The following is a 19,164-nucleotide window of genomic DNA, read 5'->3' as shown; positions in this document are numbered from 1 at the left end:
TCTCGTGTGCATGTGCACGTACACGGGCACACATGCAATGCGACTCTCTCTCTCTCTCTCTCTCTCTCTCTCTCTCTCTCTCTCTCAATAACATGGATAACTACCCCTTTATTTGCATGTATTTTCTCCAAATGAAACTACCCCAAGTATACACCACATGAGTTGTTTACTTTTTTTTTCAATCTTTAAAGAAATAAAAAGTTTTTTAAAAAATATGGTCAATATTGATCTTGAAAAAAATAAATAAGATAAATCTTCAAAAATTAAATTCTCATTAAATAATAAAATCTCCACTAAATTTATCTCCTTTTTGTTATATGCATTTTAACCAATACATTTATTCTTTGTGGAGTACAAAGTATTTGACTTTCTACGACTAAAGCACTTTCTACTACCAAAGAAAAAGAAATTCTTTTGCTTTTACATTCCGACTAAAGCTGAAAAGCTTCTTATAATCTTACTCTCCCTTTTGCATTTTAGAGAGGTTTTCTCTTAAGTGAAGCAGTGAGTGACACACGGAGGGTCTCTCCTTCCTTGAAAAATTTAAGTTGCATTATAAAGAGTATAGATGGGTTCAGCTCTGCTCACACGATGCTTAATCAACTACCATATACTGACATACTAATAAAGAAACTCAATTTCTTTAACTACCATATATACTGGCATACTAATAAACAAACTCAGTTTCTTTATCGGATGTTGACGAATATTCTCTCTTCCCTCCCCCCCCCCACAAAAGGAAAATCCAAGTCAACCCCCTCTTTCTCTGTAACCTGTTGGGAGCAAGCAAGTGAGACAGACAGAGACCCCCCCCCCCCCCGCCCCCTCACGTGACTCCTATTGCCATCGCCTCTGCCCTCATGCTAGCACGACACATGCATAGGGAGAACACATGCCTCTGTTGCCCTCCCTCGAGCACAACCTCCCCATGTGCTTGCTCTCTCACACATAACTGTCGCCCTACTCTTCTGTGGCCCCTCCCTCCCTCCTCCTTCTCCCTACCCCTACTTGCTCTGCGGACAACCGGACTACAACACACACACACACACACACACACACACACACACACACACACACACACAGAGAGAGAGAGAGAGAGAGAGAGAGAGAGAGAGAGAGTTCCCGTTGTGGCTTAAAAGCCTGTGTCGCCCACCGCCTCTCAAAGAGGCTTCGCTGGGCGGTTTGTGGAATTCACGCGAGAGAGAGAGAGAGAGAGAGAGAGAGAGAGAGAGAGAGAGAGAGAGAGACTCTCAAGCCCCCAAAAAAAAAGCATCTCCCGTCTCGGGAAGCTAATCGACAAGGAGAATCTTGCTCAAATTCCATCTAATTCTCCTTTTTCCAAAATTGACCACCCATACCATACCAACTTTACATTCTAGATTTAAAACCCCCAACTAGCAAGATACCCTTAGGATATTCTCTCTCCCCTGCTCTCCCTCCCCCTAAAAATCCACGTCATCCCCTTCGCATAGTCCTACTTCCTCTCGTCTTGTTGGACTTGCACGCTCTGCAGGAATGCCGACGTGGGGGGGGGGGGGGGGGGGGGGGGGGGGGGGGGGGGAGAGAGAGAGAGAGAGAGAGAGAGAGAGAGAGAGCGCTATGCTTGCGAGCTTTGCCTGCTCCGTGGGCCCTCCAGCAAACGACTGTTCGAGAGAGAGAAAGTTCCAGTTGCGCGTGCGAGAGAGAGAGAGAGAGAGAGAGAGAGAGAGAGAGAGAGATGAAATGAAATGAAATGTTATATTAATGTCTTCAGAAGGCCCAGAATGACCTATGAGACGAGAAAGTTACAATGTGGTGGATCTGATACAGAGTCAAAGTACCAAAAATGACAATGACAAAATAAAGACAGAATAAATGCTATGGAATCTGAAACAGCTAGGTGTGATCTAAGCACATAGGTGGGATAGCTAAATCACAGATCACAAAAGATCTAGCTAGGTGGGATAGCTAAATCACAGATCACAAAAGATTCAGCATCGGTCGTCGCTGGCAGATTTCATCAATCTCCTCCATGGTCAATAGCCTGACCGGGCGTTGTGCATGTTGGGCCAAAGTGATCCAAATCCTCTGATGCAACCTCCATCGATGCTATGTATAGAGAGAGAGAGAGAGAGAGAGAGAGAGAGAGAGAGAGAGAGACTGCCTCCCCCTCCACTTCCCCAGCTCCCTCCTTCAGTCCTGCCCGCTCATTCGATCCCAGGCCTGCTCCCTTCCCAAGTCCACTCGGATGTGCCAGTTCTGCGCCTCCCGCTTCCCACAAGCTCCGCCCTTGCTCGACCCCTCCTCCTCCCTTGGTTGCTGCACCGCCACCTGCTCCGAACCTCTGCTCTACCCTCCGCACCGTGTCCCCTTGGGTACCCTGCAACAACAGCCGCCCCACATGCAAGCCTACCTCCCTCGTCCGCCACGCCTCGTCACACAGGCTGAAAACACGACTCACAGCACGGCACCAGCCACACACACACACACACACAGGTTGGTTTGCCTCATTCCAGAGGGAGACCACCTCTTGAAGAGTTTCGCGAAAGAGCGAGTCGCGAGAGACTTCGAGCGAGCGCCACCTGCCGTATTTTGAGAGACGGCTCCCTCGAAGAGAGAGAGAGAGAGAGAGAGAGAGAGGTGGGAAGAATGGATCTGAAAAACATTGCCACTAATTCAGTATTTTTTCAAAAACGTCCAGACATAGTTGATGATAATTTTATTTGAAAGAGGTTGAGCATATTTTAAAGCAAAAGTCCCTAAAGCCTACTCCGCCTTTGCCATAATCTAGGCATCTTGCTTCTGCACTCTTGGTTGTTGCAAGTGTGGCCCTCAAAAGTGGCAGACTCTGGTTCATGATACCCACCCAAACACATGGTGCCTTTGTTCATCCTTTGTAAGGACCGAGAGACCGTATCCCTCCTATGCTTAAGATGATGCATCTCCTTTTGCTAAAGCTAGTATACGTATTAGCATGCCACGACAACGCACTACCTTTCTTTCGCCCATCGGCCCAACACAGGAGGAGCTCTTTCTCTCTCATCCACATGGCGTCTCCTCTGATGGGAGCATCTTCAACTAATGAAAGCACGTCAAAAAGATTGTGCCCACCTACTTCTATAGTTGAAGAGGTGGATTGCCTCTTCATTTCATGTGACAGTATTACCTCAAAATAATAATTTGTTTTTTTAAAATTATAAAAAGCCGTTTGGAACTTTGACACTTTCTAAATGGTTTTAAGCTAATAATTGCATACACCATTCTTGAATATTGCATCGTACTCTAGTGGGAAAATGACCATTTTTATGTAAGATGTTTATTGAGAATCAAGAGAATAGTACAATTAGGCAAAAGATTATCCAATTTTTTGTCACATAATGTTTTCACTAGCCACTGTGATAATCTATTCTCTATCCCTCAATAGCATCACCCACATCTATCTTCTCAACAAGATTACCTATAAACTTGCATATGCTACTACTGGTCCCTTGATGAGCATCACAAGGCATTACACTTGGATGTTTGATTGATATGAGAGAGGAGACGAACATATATGAGTGGGAGAGATTGAACTAGGAGCAATAACTCGGTAACTGAAGAGAGGGCTCCTACAATGGATAATCTCTCCCAGGAGCAATAACTCGGTAACTGAAGAGAGGGCTCCTACAATGGATAACTGAGAATGAGTACTACAAGGCCACCTAAATACTGTTAAAGTTAGCTAGAAGTCTCAAAGAGCATGGAATATATGATGCAAATGTATATGAGCATATCATTGCATTCTCTGATCATGGTGGGGTTGCAAGGCCTCTTGACTATTTACATGTTGTCGACATGGAAACTCGAGACGATGGGCACCATTTGATTGGGGCAAAAGTAAACTTGGCCGGTAATATTAAACTCGGACAAGCGGTCAATGTCTATGTTTACCAATAAGTACTTGTGTTTCAACATTAAAATCACAAAGATGCATGCACAAAGATGGACTGTAGCCCTTTTGAGATTACGGCAATCGAGACTTGGGTTTGTGCATCTCTGTACACCGAGTTTCTTGCAATGGAGAAAACTACTCAAAATGCACAAATTCTAATACATTTCCTCACTATCTTTTCACAAACAGCACACCATGCAGCGTCTTTGATACTGCCCAAACTTTGTGCTATGCAATCATCAAGAATTTTTTTCTCCTAGAGTTTTGATGCTCTTGTATCTACCACCTTTTGTACAAGCTTGTTGACCATCTCACTGGAGAGCTGATAGTGACAAGATTTGCATCTAATTAGTGAAATTAACTCATGTTTTGCATCACGCACGGCATCAAGCCTCAAAGTCATGTTTTTAATTTGAGGATCGTACTTTTGTTCAACTATATGTATTGAAAAGTTGATAGTAATGATTGATGTGAATGCTCTCAAGCATTTTGGTTTTGGATTATGTAAATATAATAAAATTTAGCAGTATACAAGGTTTGTATTACTGGTGTAAAAATATTCACAATTTGAATGTTTGACCAATTCACACTAAAATTGAATGCTGGGCAGGGCACGGGACGCCACCAATTGTAGCAATAAGGGCCAAGAATTACCATGAAACTTTCTTGAAATCTCAAAGGCTAATTTGTTTTTGGCGGATATGGGGTCTATAGTCGAGGCTCTCTTGTTCATGTTGCATTGCGATTACAGTCCAATGTCTGCTACGTGGTGTTATTGCCATTTGTTAAATTGCCAACAGTTCTTGCTATGACATAAAAGAGAGAGCTTCGAGCATACAAGAAAAGGCGATGCTTTGACCTGACCAAAGAGACACTTATGCAGACCATAGCCAGAATGTCCATGCTCTCGGACACCTGGACTACTAGGGCATGAAGGCAAACATTGATAGGCTTGTCAAGCAGCCACTATCAAGCATCTACAACAGCTCTTTTGATGTGTAAAAAGTTGTTTACTATCCCTTACAACCTTCACCCATTTCAAAGCTTTCTGAGATTTTGGTGTCACCATACAAAGTCCGTGCGTTAAGATACGACGTCCACCCACTATCATCAGGACACAAAGGCATTGTTTGAAACAGAGCTTCGGCCTCCTTAACAAAACCTGTCCGACAAAGCAGATCAATCAAGCTATTGTAATGCTTGATTCTTGTTGTGATGCCATATTTCTTCTGAAGCAAATGAAAATAGCTGGTGCCCACTTTCACCTGCCCTCTGTGGCTGCAAGCCCCAAGGATACTAGTAAGAGTGCCACCATTTGGCTTAAGGCCTTGGGATTCCGTGTCTTTAAGGCACCAATCCACCATACATGCGTTTCCACATAAAGCATAGCCGGATATGAGCGCATTCCATGACAATTCATTAGGTGCTGGTAGGTCATCAAGCACAACATGTGCTACCTCTGGACTTCCACATCTGGCGTACATATCTATGAGAATATTCCCAAGAACCAAATCAACTTCAACTCCGTCCTGAAGAATCTGCTCATGGATGACCTTAACCAGATTTCTGGAGCCTGTGCTGCAGCATGCTTTCACAATGCAAGCATAGGTAACTTCATTCGCCTTCATGCCTTCAGCCTGCATTCGTAAAAAAACGCCAGTACAGAGAAAGCATTTCCACGCTCTGCATACCCTTGGAGCATTGCATTCCAAGACACTACATCCCGACTCGCTAATCCATCAAATAGATTACGTCTGTCCTCCATGCTTCCGACTTTATTGTACATATCGATGACCGTATTTGAAATGGACAAGTTACTATCAAAGCCACGCTTGATGATCTCATCATGTATTAGCTTTCCGAAGTGTATATCCCCTGCATTACTGCAATGTTTGACTACACATAAACAAGTGACCTCATTTGGCTTCACGCCCTCCTGCTGCATCCTCTCAAACAAGTGAGATAGTGGGAGCCCATCTGAAAATTGAGTGGCATGGTTGAGGAGTGCATTCCATGACACCACATTCCGATTCAGTAATTTGGAAAACAGCATCCAAGCAGTCTTTAAACTCCCGAATTCTGCATGCATGTGAACAATTGAAGTGCCCACAAACACATCACATTCGAGCCTGACCTTGACTATGTCTATATGGGCATCCATGCCTTGCCTTCTTTCCTGTAAATCAGTGCAGACTTTCAAAATGCATGCATACGTAACCCTGTTCGGAACCACATGTTTAAGAAGTAGCTCCCTATAATATTCAAGAGAACGATGCCCTTCACCAACTTGAGCATACCTGGAGATCATAACATTCCATGAAACCACATTTTTGAAAGGTAGGTTTTGGAACACTCTATCAGCATCTTCAAGACAGCCACCTTTGGCGTACATGTCCATCAGAGTGATTGCAAGCACTTCAACCCATGCAAGGTCACCAAGAAGTATCTGTTTATGGATAAGTCGTCCCTCCGCAATCAATAGATCCACGCTACATGCTTTCAAGACGGCAAAGAATGTAAATTTATCTGGATTGAATCCTTCCTCATGGAAATGTCGGTACAGCATGAGACTCGAGTCCGCATCCCCATGCTCAGAATGTGCAGAGATAATGGCATTCCATGTAAATAAAGTGGGCCTAATAACCTTGGAGAAAACAAGATCAGCTTTAGGCAAACTGCCCAGGAGGGAGAAGGCGCGCAAGAGATGATCAGCTGCAAAGGAAAGAGTATCGAGTCCAATGTTGGCCAGAGACGCATGGATGGATCTGCAAGAAGAGAGGTCTGCTGGTGGCGACCGAGTGCACTCGTGGAGAAGGAGATCGGCAGAGTAGCAGAAGCTCGAGGTACGGTGGGGCAATTTGCTCTGCGCAATGACATCTTGTAAGTGGCACACAGATGGGGGTGATGGCAAATCGTCAACACTTCGAAGAGCGGTGAAGAAGGAACGGCTGTGAAGCCGAGGCAAGAAAAGCATGAAGCATTCTCTATTCCACCATCGCCGCCTGTCGAAATGCTGCGAAAAGTTACAACACGCAGGTCTCGAGCTCAAGCAACTGACGACGTGGCAACATTGCAGAGCCTTCCCATAGGGTAAAGGATTTATTCTACTAGTACGGCCGGCCGCTTATCGCATGCGAACGAGCTTTTTTTAGTTTTGGACTTTAGCCTTCAGGTTACAGATTGCGACACGTGTAAAGGGCTCCCCCTTCCGCCATATTATGTTAGTAGATATTTCCATCAAGGCCTTATTTTCTTGTTCTTGGCAAACCACTTCCTCTTATCCTCAAGTTTTAAGCACTAGTTCTACGTGCATCGTTCCATTCTTTTTCCACTAGTTCTACATGCATCATTCCATTCTTTTTCTAGAATAGATGTTCATTCGTAGAAACCCGTATGGCTACAGCTCTAACTATATAAAATTGTGCCCTCAACTCTTCATCGTTCAAGCGTCTGGAGCCTAACATTAGGTCTCATCTAAAGAATGGGGTGCCAAGCTGGCAAAACATCCATCTGTAAACTCTTCAGTGAAGCTCTTGATCGCTAGACACTCCCATATGAGGTGGGATATGGTCTCAATTTGCTGGTTGCATTGGATGCAGATTCCATCGCCAAGACCCCTCACTTTGGCCTTGTCCCCAATCGGCAAAAAAACCAAAAAACACTTTCCAAAGGAAGACTCTCTGCTCATCTTTGCATTTGGAGCACCAAATGTTCTCCAATACTTGGCTCCATTTGATCTTGCTCCACCTTTTGGACCAAGTTTTGTTGAGATGCCCAACCCATTGCTCAGAGAAAGCCAGCTTCTCATACACGCTCTTTGTCGAGGGAGAAAGAAATGACTTTCCCTTGTGCCACTCCACGCCTTTCACTCGAGTAATGTAGAAAGATGTGGGATCCAAGAGTCTACCAACAAGGACCTCTTAGTGTAAGGACAGGCTATTGACCTCTTTCAATCAATCTAGATAAAAAGTGCAATGCATGTTGAACCACAACTACGTAAAATTGAAGAAAGATAGAGACAAATCATGCACATTTAGTTTTGGGATTGAATTTGTTTAGAGTCAGAAGAAAAATGAACTACACTATAGTTTGTAATTAAGCCTTGAGATATGCAAAACTCAATTTTGTTGAAAACCTTCCATAAATTAATCAGGATTTTAAGGATGTAGAAATCCCTCTTAACATTTGTTTGGCAGATACAATATACAAGCGCCCACCTAGCTGGACATCATATTTTTAATGTATTTGTGCTGTATTATTTTTTCGAGCTAGTGTAGCTATATTGTGTGTAAATCTGATCCTAGAGTAGCATGTTAATTCCTTGAGTTATAATTCTTTCATGACATTTGTAAAGGCCCATGTGAGCTGGCCACTAGCCATTTAGAAGCCCTAAGTATAAAAGATAATGATTTTAATGTGAAAAAGGGGGGCATATCTTTTGGAGAAAGAAGTAGGTATGTTGTACATACGCTCAAGAAGCGGCCAAGTAGCTTCAACTTGTAATTGACATTTCTAATGATTGGGTACTCCGTTTTCAATTCCAAAACTTAAATTGTGTTTCACTTTCCATGTTCTTTCAATTAAGTGTAATCATTGAAAATTTTGTTTGGTTTTCAACTACATGTATACTAGGCTAATCTTCAAATTTGATTGCTTAAACCATAGTCTTTTGACGTTTTGACTATAGGATAGTGTTACTAGACGTAGAATCTGCGACGTGGGTCATGATGGATCGCGATCCACGTACCTTGTCAAAATGCGACAAGACTTTGTAGACTTGTCCCTTTAGGCCTAGTGAAGCTTCCCTTAAAGTTTTGTGATAACAATCCAAGTCCGTTTAATCGACAAAATGGCGTGATGACCGAGAGGGGTGAGAAAGAACATAAGTAAATTTTCTAATCATTGATTGGTGATTGCTTGTTGAGTTGATGCGTTTTCTCGTTAGGTTCACTTCTTGAGGACTCACAACCTCAAAGAGTCTCCGTGCCCCATCTGAGTCACTTCCTTGAGTATTGACATATTATGTTAGTGCCAAATAGCTACGCTATAGACATCCATCACGATGACCCGCTAACATTGGCACCATGTGCTGGGGAATGATCCTTAGATGGTGAATGACCTAGTGCGTATTTAGAGCGTTCTTGTCCAAAAATTAGACATTTCATTCCATTTACACTAGCAGTAAAGTAGCTAAACGGGGGTTTAGTACTTGATAGAGTGTAGAAGTTGGAGACTTGCTAGATCTATCCTTGAGAGGTAAAGAGAGTCATGAGTGAGATAGCCAAAAGCATTTCATTCTTCAATTTTCTCGTTATTTTTTGTATCATTTTTTGTTGTGACTCAAGTTTTTATTGTTTTGTTCAATTTTTTTTCTAGTTTCCTTCTAGCACATAGGTGTAGGTAAGTAGAAACCAAAACCATCAAATGGGAAAAAGGATTGAAAACCATATTTGGACAAAAATGATCATAACTCTAAAATTCTAAAAGTTTGATGGTAGACACTTAAAAGCTGATCCAAAACCAAAAAGTTGGTGTCCAAGGGCCTTAAAATACTCACAGGAAGCAAACTATAAATTTTCACATGGTTCTGTGGAGGAACATGGATCACAATCCATGCACCTCTGAGATTGTTTGATAAAAAAATGACACCAATTGACAAAGGGTGCTTCCAGGCAACATAAACCAAAACTTGGAGTGAAATTGGTATAAAAAACACACTCAAAACCATTGGACAAAACTTGCCAAAGCTTGAAAAATTGACCAAAATTTGGGATTTTCCAACTTTTAGTGATCCAAATTCAAAAAATGTCGAGCATTAGCATTTACAAGGCATAGACAACTAGCTGACCAAGTTTCGTGCCAAAATGTTGTCAAACATGAATCACGATCCATGTACCTTTTCATGATTTTGGGTCGAGATTTGAGCATCAATTAGCTGAGACCATTTGGAACAACTTTCCCAAAAGACATATTAGGAAATAGTTGAAGAAAATTGGTCAAAAGTGCAAAACATCACAAACTAGTCAAAAACCATAGAAACAGGGGTTTTAAACACAAAATTGGGAATATCTTGAGATTTTGTGATCCAAATCCAAAAAAGTTTGGGAAATAGCTTCAAAATAACATGGACTACTAGCTGACCAAGTTCCATGTCAATATGAGGTTAAACATGGATTCGCGATAATGTACCTCAGCATGATGTTCGAATGAGATTTGAGCAGTAGGTAGCTGGGACATATACAAACACTTTTCTCGACAGAATCATTTTTTAAAAAGCTGAAAAAAGTGGTTAAAAGAGCTTTACTAAAACAATAGTTAGAAATTGCCAAAGCAGACTTAAGATTTCAATTTTGGCTAACAGAAAGTGATCAAAATTCAAAACGATTTTGGGGATAGTCTACAAACATGATAGTCTAAATCCCAAGTCCATAAGTGATCAAACATGGATCCCGATCCATGTACCATAGAAACTATACTATCGTGTAGCAAAGACCATTGTGAACAAAACTTCCCGAATCAAGGTTGCCAAAAGAGTCCAAAAAGGACAAAAAATACTTCAAAGTAAAAAATTGCTAAAACAGACCTAGGGTTTCACTTTTGACTAACCAAAGCTGTCCAAATTCAAAAGAAAATTGAGAATAGCCTAGAAATACCTTCATCTATAAGTGGTTCAAATTTGGGGTCAAAAGCTCTCCAAACATGGATCGTGCTCCATGTACCTTTTCCAATTTTTTGAGCTAACCCCAAGTCAGAATCCCAAAATTTCCAAGTACTCTGCGCAAGTGCAAACATTGACCTGATTTCCAATCCAGAGGTCCAAATCCAAAAAGTTTGATACCATGGCATGTAGTAATCATGATGATCCTGATGGTACCAAGAAAAGTCAATTTTGCCTTTAAACATGGATTGATGATCATTGGATTGAAATAGCCAAGAATTTTAACAATATGGGTTTTGACACCCTAGAGTCTCTGCGGAATTATCAAAGAGGTGATTGGCATCCCTTGGAGCACTTGAAGTGGTGCAGAAATCTCTCGCTCCAAGAGGAGATCCTCATCAAAAGGCTCCTTGAAAAAATCTCTAACCTAATCTTGCCTCTCTGCTCCATGCTGCTTGATTGGAAAGCTTGGAAGTGGCCTAGTGGAAGGATATTCTGGTTGCCTAAGACAAAAGCCATCTATGAAGAGGTTTGCTATTCAAAGGAGTGGTTTGAGCACCTTAATAGGATTTTGGTCCAAAAAGTGGGTTGCAAGCAAATGGAGTCAAGTAGTTGGTAACATCTAGAAGGCCAAATGTGAAGAGAGAGACAAAGTCTTCCTTTGCAGAATATTTTTTGGTCTCATCCCAACTGAAGGTAAAGTCAAAGCTAAAGGTCTTGCTGAAGGTGCTTGTGTCAGATGCAATCACTCGGTTGAGTCCCTCACACATCTACTTTAAGGATGTCCAAAAATTAGAGTTTTCAAGGGCTCAATCTGTCTTCACTAATTTAGGAACCCTGTTTTTTAGACCATGACCTTGCTATGGGCTCCAGATGCATCGACAATCTTGAACTTCTAATTGATATGTTGTCATTAAATCTAATATCTAATCAAACCAAATATTTTTCTCATATTAAAATCATCATTTAATGTGGGATAATAAACGGGAACAAGTTAGAATATAGACATGTGCTTACGGATCTATCTCAACACGGGGCCAATGGAAAGGGGCCCAAATGAGAGATGGTCTGTCAAAGAGCAAGGTTAACTAATGGAGCTTAGAAGACCATAGGGTTAGCTTCATTAAAGACCTCCAATGGTTAGTGTTAAAAGTCATTTGACCTTAGGCAAGCTAGGACTGAGCTTGAGGTGGACACCCGACCTAAACTTACCTTTGACCTTAGGCAAGCTAGGGCTAAGCTTGAGGTGGGAACCTTACCTAAACTTGCCTTTGACCTTAGGCAAGCTAGGGCTGAGCTTGAGGTGGGAACTCCACCTAAGGTGCTTGTCATGCTTGATGACTAAGGTACTTGAGGTACTTGTTATACTTAATGAGAAGGTGCTTGAGAAGCTTCCCATGCATGGGGGGTAAGGTGCTTGAGTCAAAAAGAGACCCTACAAACTTAATGAGGAAGGTGCTTGAGAAGCTTTTTATGCATGAAAGTCTCAAAGTTAGGGGAATCTTTGACCTAACCTTCCACTCACCCAAAGGGCACCCCTTTTCTCAAAGGGCACATGGGACACATGTCAGACTCTCCCTAAGCTTAACCACATGGTGTGCTTGAATGCTTTGGTCGGGCTAAAGAGGGATCCAATGAGCTTCTAGTTCCATCCAACAAATATCTATATATTTTCAAGCTCTCTCTCTCTCTCTAAGGGGTAAGGAGGACACTGTCAAAAGACTACCCATATACTTGACTGCATGCTGCATGTGATTGGCTAGGGGGAGAGGGGTGCAATGAGCTTGAAGCATGTGGAAAAGCAACAACTCACCCCAAGCAAGCAAGGGGGGTGCTAGGGGGATATACACCACACACACACACACACTCATTTTGTGGAACGATTCTCACTTGGAAAAGGTTGAGGAACTCCACCTCCTTCTCCAAGCTTGTGAGAAGTGAGAGCCTACACCAACACTCTTGGCTATGGAATGCAAATCCAACCAAGAGCCATGCTTCAATGCTTAAGCTTGCCATCTTCTCCATCTTGATTACTATGCTATTATGTATGCTAGCAAGAAGAGTAATGATAAGTGAGGAACTAATTCTTTCTCCTATGGAATGTTTCTTCTTCCTCTTCCCTATCCTCATTCCCTGCTAGCTCTCTCCACCTTCAAAGGTGTTTGAGGCCTTGGGACTGAGGCTTGGGATAGTTAATGCTTTTCTACAAAGTTTATGTTATGCTTGTGATGCATGAAGCTTTCCATCTTCATTGCATCACCTAGGTCACAAGGAACACAAATATTATTCTCTCTTGATGAGAGAAACTATAATGCAAATGCCTATTGGAGGCTCCGTATGAATCCGGTCCTCAACTATTGTCATGTTCTCTAAACTCTCTCTCTCTTGCAAAAGTATTGTTCATGCCAAGTTAACTAAGTATGATGTTTATGTTGCTACCATCAATAAAGTTCACCCGCTATGCTCACAGAGTAATCTCACGAAAGTGCTTCATCTAATTTCCTAATTTCGCTACTCTCAAAATTTATAGGCCATTTTCATTACATTGGTATCAGAGCATTTGGTTTCTCTTTTCTTGCTTAAGGAGAGAGGTCTTTAAGTAGCCTATTAATGGTTGTTTTTGTTAATTATATTAGGGTAAGTGGGTTTGGGATCTATTATCGGTTTTGTTGAGACCACTATGTGGGATATGGTGCACACCTCGGGAGCTTTGGTCTTAATAATGGAGTCATTTTAGACTTGCCTACGGATTTACCATTATTGAGCCATAAGAAGTTCGAAAGGAGCTATCCCTCTGCAACTTCGCTATGTTAGACTCACTCCAATACTCTCTATAATTAACCAATTTGAGCCGTGGGTGTAGATACTTAAGCGCCTATTTTCAAAGGCTAAGAGGAGTAGCAACTAAGGTTTTGAATTGCCAAAGCATACACTAAGTAAATACATAAGTTTAATTAACATGGCTGACAATAACCAAGAGAGTAGAATGGACATTGATAACTTTGATTTTGCACATGAAGGTGCCAATGATGATGCCCCCATGTTTGTTAATTATCTTGTCACTAGGTTGCAACAAGCTATGGGCAACCCCACTTTGCAAGCCGAAGTTACTCAAGAACTTCGTGCTTATGTGAAAGGACACGGGGACTGAACATGCTCATCACCACCTAGCCGTGCCCTATATAGGCCCTTGGCCTTCTAAATATAGGGACCCCCTTGACTGCATGTCCATCCTGGCCCTTGGCCTTGTCCCTTGGCCCGGACTGGTCCTACCATTGTCTTGACTCCACGAAAACACAAGTGATGGTATCTTCATAAGAACACTAATGTTTTCTACCGTAACATCCCACATGGATCCAACGGTTCATTTGAGTGGAACTCGGTTTAGTAGGAGGTTCAATGAAATCAAGAGTAACATCTTGATTTTCTACATTGTTGTCCATTTGGAACCATCTGATGGTACCGGTTCCTATCCAAACATAGTGTGTAGACTCCATTTAGAATGCTCATGAGCATGGTAGACGATTTTATCACAACAAAGATGTACCAAAAGAGTACCTTTTGTCACTTTCCATGAAAGTAACTTGTTGACATAACTCATCAGCCAAGTATAAGTCCTTGACTTGTTCCCAATTTTCATCATCAGTAAACAACCCCACCCTATGAGTGTTCAAGGTTGAGAACCTGACTTATACATAAAGAGACTACCTAGTTGCAACATGCGTTAACTGATAGTAAGTAAACTCCAAAAAGAGCAATAAATGCTTATGAATTGGATTGCTTCGTGCTAATGTACGCACTTTGCCTATCCTTTAGCCCAAGATTACACTTTGTAATCTGTCAATCCCGTTGAATACTGACAGTACTGAGGTGTGTTTCCCACACGGTTTACAGACAGTCTTCCAAGACGACCGGTAAACGGGGAATCACAATAGCGTATAGCATTGTTGAGGAATCAACAATGTTTGGAATAACCATCGTGGTTAACTTGAAAAATCCACAAACACCCAAACCGAGCCATGACCTCTATCGGTGATTAGTAGACTCAAAAGTAATCTCATAGAGATAGTGCACATAGAGTGCAAAATGCTTCATAAGGAACAAACTGAGGAATATGCATGCCGTTCCAAATCAGCCTTTGCTAAACACTAGGACCCATAACACCTAGCGTGCATGCATTTAGCAAAAAACAGATCCGAACCTGTATTTCCATGGTGATCCTTGCCAATACTTATGGCAAATGTGATGCGTCTAGCACACATTAAAAAGGAATGTAAATAGTTCTAGAAAGAAACTAAATACTTTCAGTTGCAATCTTTTTCAAGCCTTGCTGAAACGTCTGAATCACAATAAAAGGTGAAACATTCATCGCTTCTAGGTACAGAAAATGAAACTTTTTCATTAACAATCTTGCTATATGTATAGACAACCATCTGGAATGTTGTTTAGCAATACTTGTAGCTGAACAAGTCATTCTAGTGGAATATGTCTCATGTGAGGATGTATAAAAAAGAATATCCATCAAGTACAAGATGTACTTGTGTGTGGAGGTAACTCTAAACACTCTGCAACAAGAGTGAGAGGGACCCTCATTCATTGCTCCACACTGGCTAAACCGAACTCCTTGAGTTCCCAGACCATGTTGTATCCCATGTGACAACATGTGCCAAATTGAACCCTACAAGTAGGTTCGTAACAACATAAGGCAGAAAGATAGATTGGACACTGGGCCCAAAATACTTTGTGCCGACATGCCCTTGGCATGGCTCTATAACATTCAAGCGTACTTAGACGTCTTGAAAAACTAAGCAAAGTATACTAAAAATGGAATAACACCAAATCAATAGATGCGTACCTGGAGATTTGAACGTAATGTGGAGAGGAGCACGTCCCCTACTTGAAAAAACAAACACCAGTGCACTGGGAACCCTGGGTGTTGCCTTTGCAATCCAAGCCCTTGGATTAGAATCTACGTAGTCAAACGCCTTGGTAAGACCCGTTGTAGAACTGCGCAACTAGCAGGTAACAAGTAACCAACCGTGTACAGAATGATGAGAATTAACTTAAAAAGTTGAATTTGTCCGCTACCCCATGGTAGATTACTGGCTTCTTTCCTTGAAAGTAGAACTGGGATAGATCAAACTATGATCCTCAATGCCTATGGGGAGATGTAGCAATCACCCTCCGGGTCTTACCCCAAAACAGTGATGCCATAGACACTCGTAGTGCTATAGAGAGAGCAAGAAATCCACACAAGTAAGATGCCTAGCTCGTGTCAACAGCCATGCTGTCTCAACTGTTTGCTGCCTCTAGACTCCATGGTATAGATCAACTGATGTAAGTGCAAGAGTATCAAAAACTCAACTTGAGCATCGCACTAGAAACAGATAGTGCAAAAATGACACCCTAATCCTCCGAAATAACAAGACTCTTGCTCGTCCATTAACGTCGATATGTTCGATGTGTACTCCATTGGGAAAATCTGTTCGATCCTAAGAACAATCACCCAAGGAATGCCAATAGTTGGGCCTTACCCAAGATCTGACAATGGATTTTAGCTAGCCTGTGTGTGGCTCCTAGCTCTTACGGCCATTAGTGTTCAATCGATAAACCGATGAAAACTAATGTGAATGGCATCTAGGACCATTTCTAGTTGAGAGTTAGAGCACCTTGGCTCATGTTGATTCCCAAACAAAACATGTATGAAAAGCTTCTTAGAAAGTTTTCATTATTCTTGAGAGAAATAAGAAAAAGAGAGAGAAGAAGAGCATGCTGGGCTAAGGAACTTTCCTTAAATTTGTAGAGTGTGTGCCCATAATGTGTGCTCTTAGACATCTTATGCCTAAATTGCAGCTTATCCTATAAGCATACCACAATCTGTCTGTATGACGCTCTCATCGAGAGAGGCAACAAAAAAAACATGTCAAATCTTTACCGTCTACCGTGTATGGGTCGTGACTGAAATTGGGCACCTTTCTGGTGAATCTAGTTGAAATTTTAGGTTCTTTTTAGTGTTGTTGAGTGTTGATAGCAATTAACAATCATATTAAACAATCCATCCATAGTCTGTCCTCGACAGAGTTGCGAGTGTGTTAGCGGAAGCGTAATCTTTGAAGTGGTGGAATATATGCCACCTAGTTAGCATGCCTTGCATACATATTTTGAAGCGCTTGGCAAAAATGATGGCCTCAAATGTGAGAATCAAAACCAAAAGTGCCTTGCACAGTTTAGACTGGTAGGGATTCTGTCAGCCGATATTCCCTATTTTGCCAGTTTCCTGAAGCCATGCTTCCTAGAAAATTGCCAAAGCACTTTGCTTTGCACAATGACAGTAATTGCGAAGTAAAGTGTAAGCAGGAAAAAAAAAACAAAAAAAACTTAAACTTGGATAACCTGGTCGTTGTTGCTGCAACCAATTATCATGAGATCTGGAAGGAAAAACTCATTCCAAACCGGCTCATAGCTATATCAGCACAGACGCCCTCGTATATCCTATACACCCGTCTGGCACGTAATGAAATAACCTGCAAGCATATTGCCAAATCCTTCCCAAGTTTGTATGCTCATAGCATATGCCGAACGTGGGGAGTCTCAATGCCAGATGCCTGGCTTGAATCCTTGCTTCGTATAAATAATGTTGTGGTCCTAGCCGATGGAGTCGGTTGTTAAGATACAGATATCATGACGAAAAGAATCGACCTTGTCGAGTGATTTCAAATGAAAATAACCAGTGTTGTGTGGCAAACATCCTCGGTCCGCTTTGAGAAATGGTGACAAGGAGTTGGCCATGCCGAGCAACCTGCCCACCTGCATCCAATCTAGCAATAGGATGCGCCAATCTCCTTGAGAGTCTGAAACATGGCAAACGTGCTATGCTTTTCCAATTATAAATATGCCCCATATGTAGAAAGTGTATACATGCAATTCTGTACATGAATGATCAATCCTGTTTAGTCAGTCCTCCATTTCGAGAAATGGAAGTGACTAAAGTCAATACCAGCCATGCTGTAATGATAGTCAAGCCTTGCTTGATATAATTATGTCTGCCCTCATTGCCAACAAATGCTATTGACGACAGATGTCATAGCAAAGAGAAGTTGACCTTGTCGAGCATGCACATATAAATGACTGTAGCTAAATGTATATCTGATTAAGAAGTTAGAAAAATACTTCGAGTGGAGATATCTCTTACCTACGAGATTGGTATGCCATTGTTCGTAACAATCACCACATAATGTGGTTGAACGATGTAGAAGGATAGAAACCATGCTTCTCCGCAACCCCAAACTCAAGGCTCTTGCCCGTCGTCCTGAAATCGGCCATGCCGACCAGCAATCGAGCTATGCAGAACAGCGTTGCATCCATGAGCCAAACGAGCAACAGGCCTGGTTAACACGTCGATCGACCAGCATGGCTTCCTTGTCGTGACTTGGCCAATGCCTTTGTTAATTGGCTCCTTTGCAAATACCTATGAGCACCGTAGCGGAGAACCATGTCCGCTACCATACCTGAGATAATTACAGCACGGAACCATGTCCGCTACCGGCTCGGATGTTACATACTATATGTGATGTGCCCACACTTGATAAGACGCCATCAACAAGTGTAGCATGCCGATGTGGATGCATTCTCAGATTTTTGCAAAAAATCTGAGAGCCCAAGATGGTGGCCCTTGGCACGCATGATGCCATGCAACAAGCACGGTTGTTTGGTGCTCATAAAAATTTGCCTATAGAGCAGCGCGAACGCATTCCTTGCGTCTCCTTGCTGTTCCATGCAAGTCGAGAACCCGCCTTTCCTGCATGCAAGGGGTGTTGCCCACGGGCCCCCTCTTTGTCATCCCCGACTTAAGACCTCTTCGACTGATGAACCTAGCCAGGGAATTGCAGTTCGAGAACAGGATTTCGCCATGGAAAAAAAACATGCAAAACACAATCTCTTTTTTTAATCCAGTGTGCTTTGTGCCGATCCAAGCTTGCCAAACCAAAAACCTTCGACGAAAATCCATGCCTCGTGAGAGAGCACACCATGGCTCGTGAGAGAGAGTAATCCACCATGGAGAGAGCGAGAAAGAGAGAGAACTCCATGCCTCGAAGAGAGAGCACACCATGCCTTCTTCTTCTTCCTCCCTCTTCTCCCCTGAGCTCTGATACCAGTGAAAGGACATGGGGACTGAACATGCTCATCACCACCCAACCATGCCCTATATATTCCCTTGGCCTTCTAAATATAGGGACCCCCTTGACTGCATGTCCGTCCTGGCCCTTGGCCCAGACTGGTCCTACCATTGTCCTGACATATGGGATTTCTTTTCCTCTCCAAGAGGAGAGAGAGCTTACGAGGCCTCTTGACGAGACCCCACAAGAAGACTCTCTCCCATACGAGACGAGGAATCCAAAGATCAAGAAAGCAATGAATCCCTAAATTCCTTCGAAGATGTCACTCCACGAAGAAGGCGGACTAAACGATCGCCAACTCCTCCCAAGAGGAAACGGTTAACCCATAGTCCTTGTCCTCGTCACTCCAAAAGGGAAGAGAGGAAACCAAGGAAGAAAAGGGCAAGAAAGAGGTCACCCTCTTCTCCTTCTTTTTCACC

The 19,164-nt window shown here is 42.4% G+C and overlaps 1 pseudogene; it reads right to left on the bottom strand.

The window, feature by feature from the left end:
• Positions 1-4,298: 4,298 nt before the first annotated feature.
• Positions 4,299-7,032, bottom strand: LOC147439737 (pentatricopeptide repeat-containing protein At4g13650-like; annotated as a pseudogene).
• Between the last annotated feature and the right edge of the window lie 12,132 nt (positions 7,033-19,164).

Source organism: Adiantum capillus-veneris, chromosome 16, assembly GCF_014529385.1.
Source record: "Adiantum capillus-veneris isolate H3 chromosome 16, ASM1452938v2, whole genome shotgun sequence".
NCBI lineage: Eukaryota > Viridiplantae > Streptophyta > Polypodiopsida > Polypodiales > Pteridaceae > Adiantum > Adiantum capillus-veneris.
This window is presented reverse-complemented; position numbering and strand designations above follow the sequence as displayed.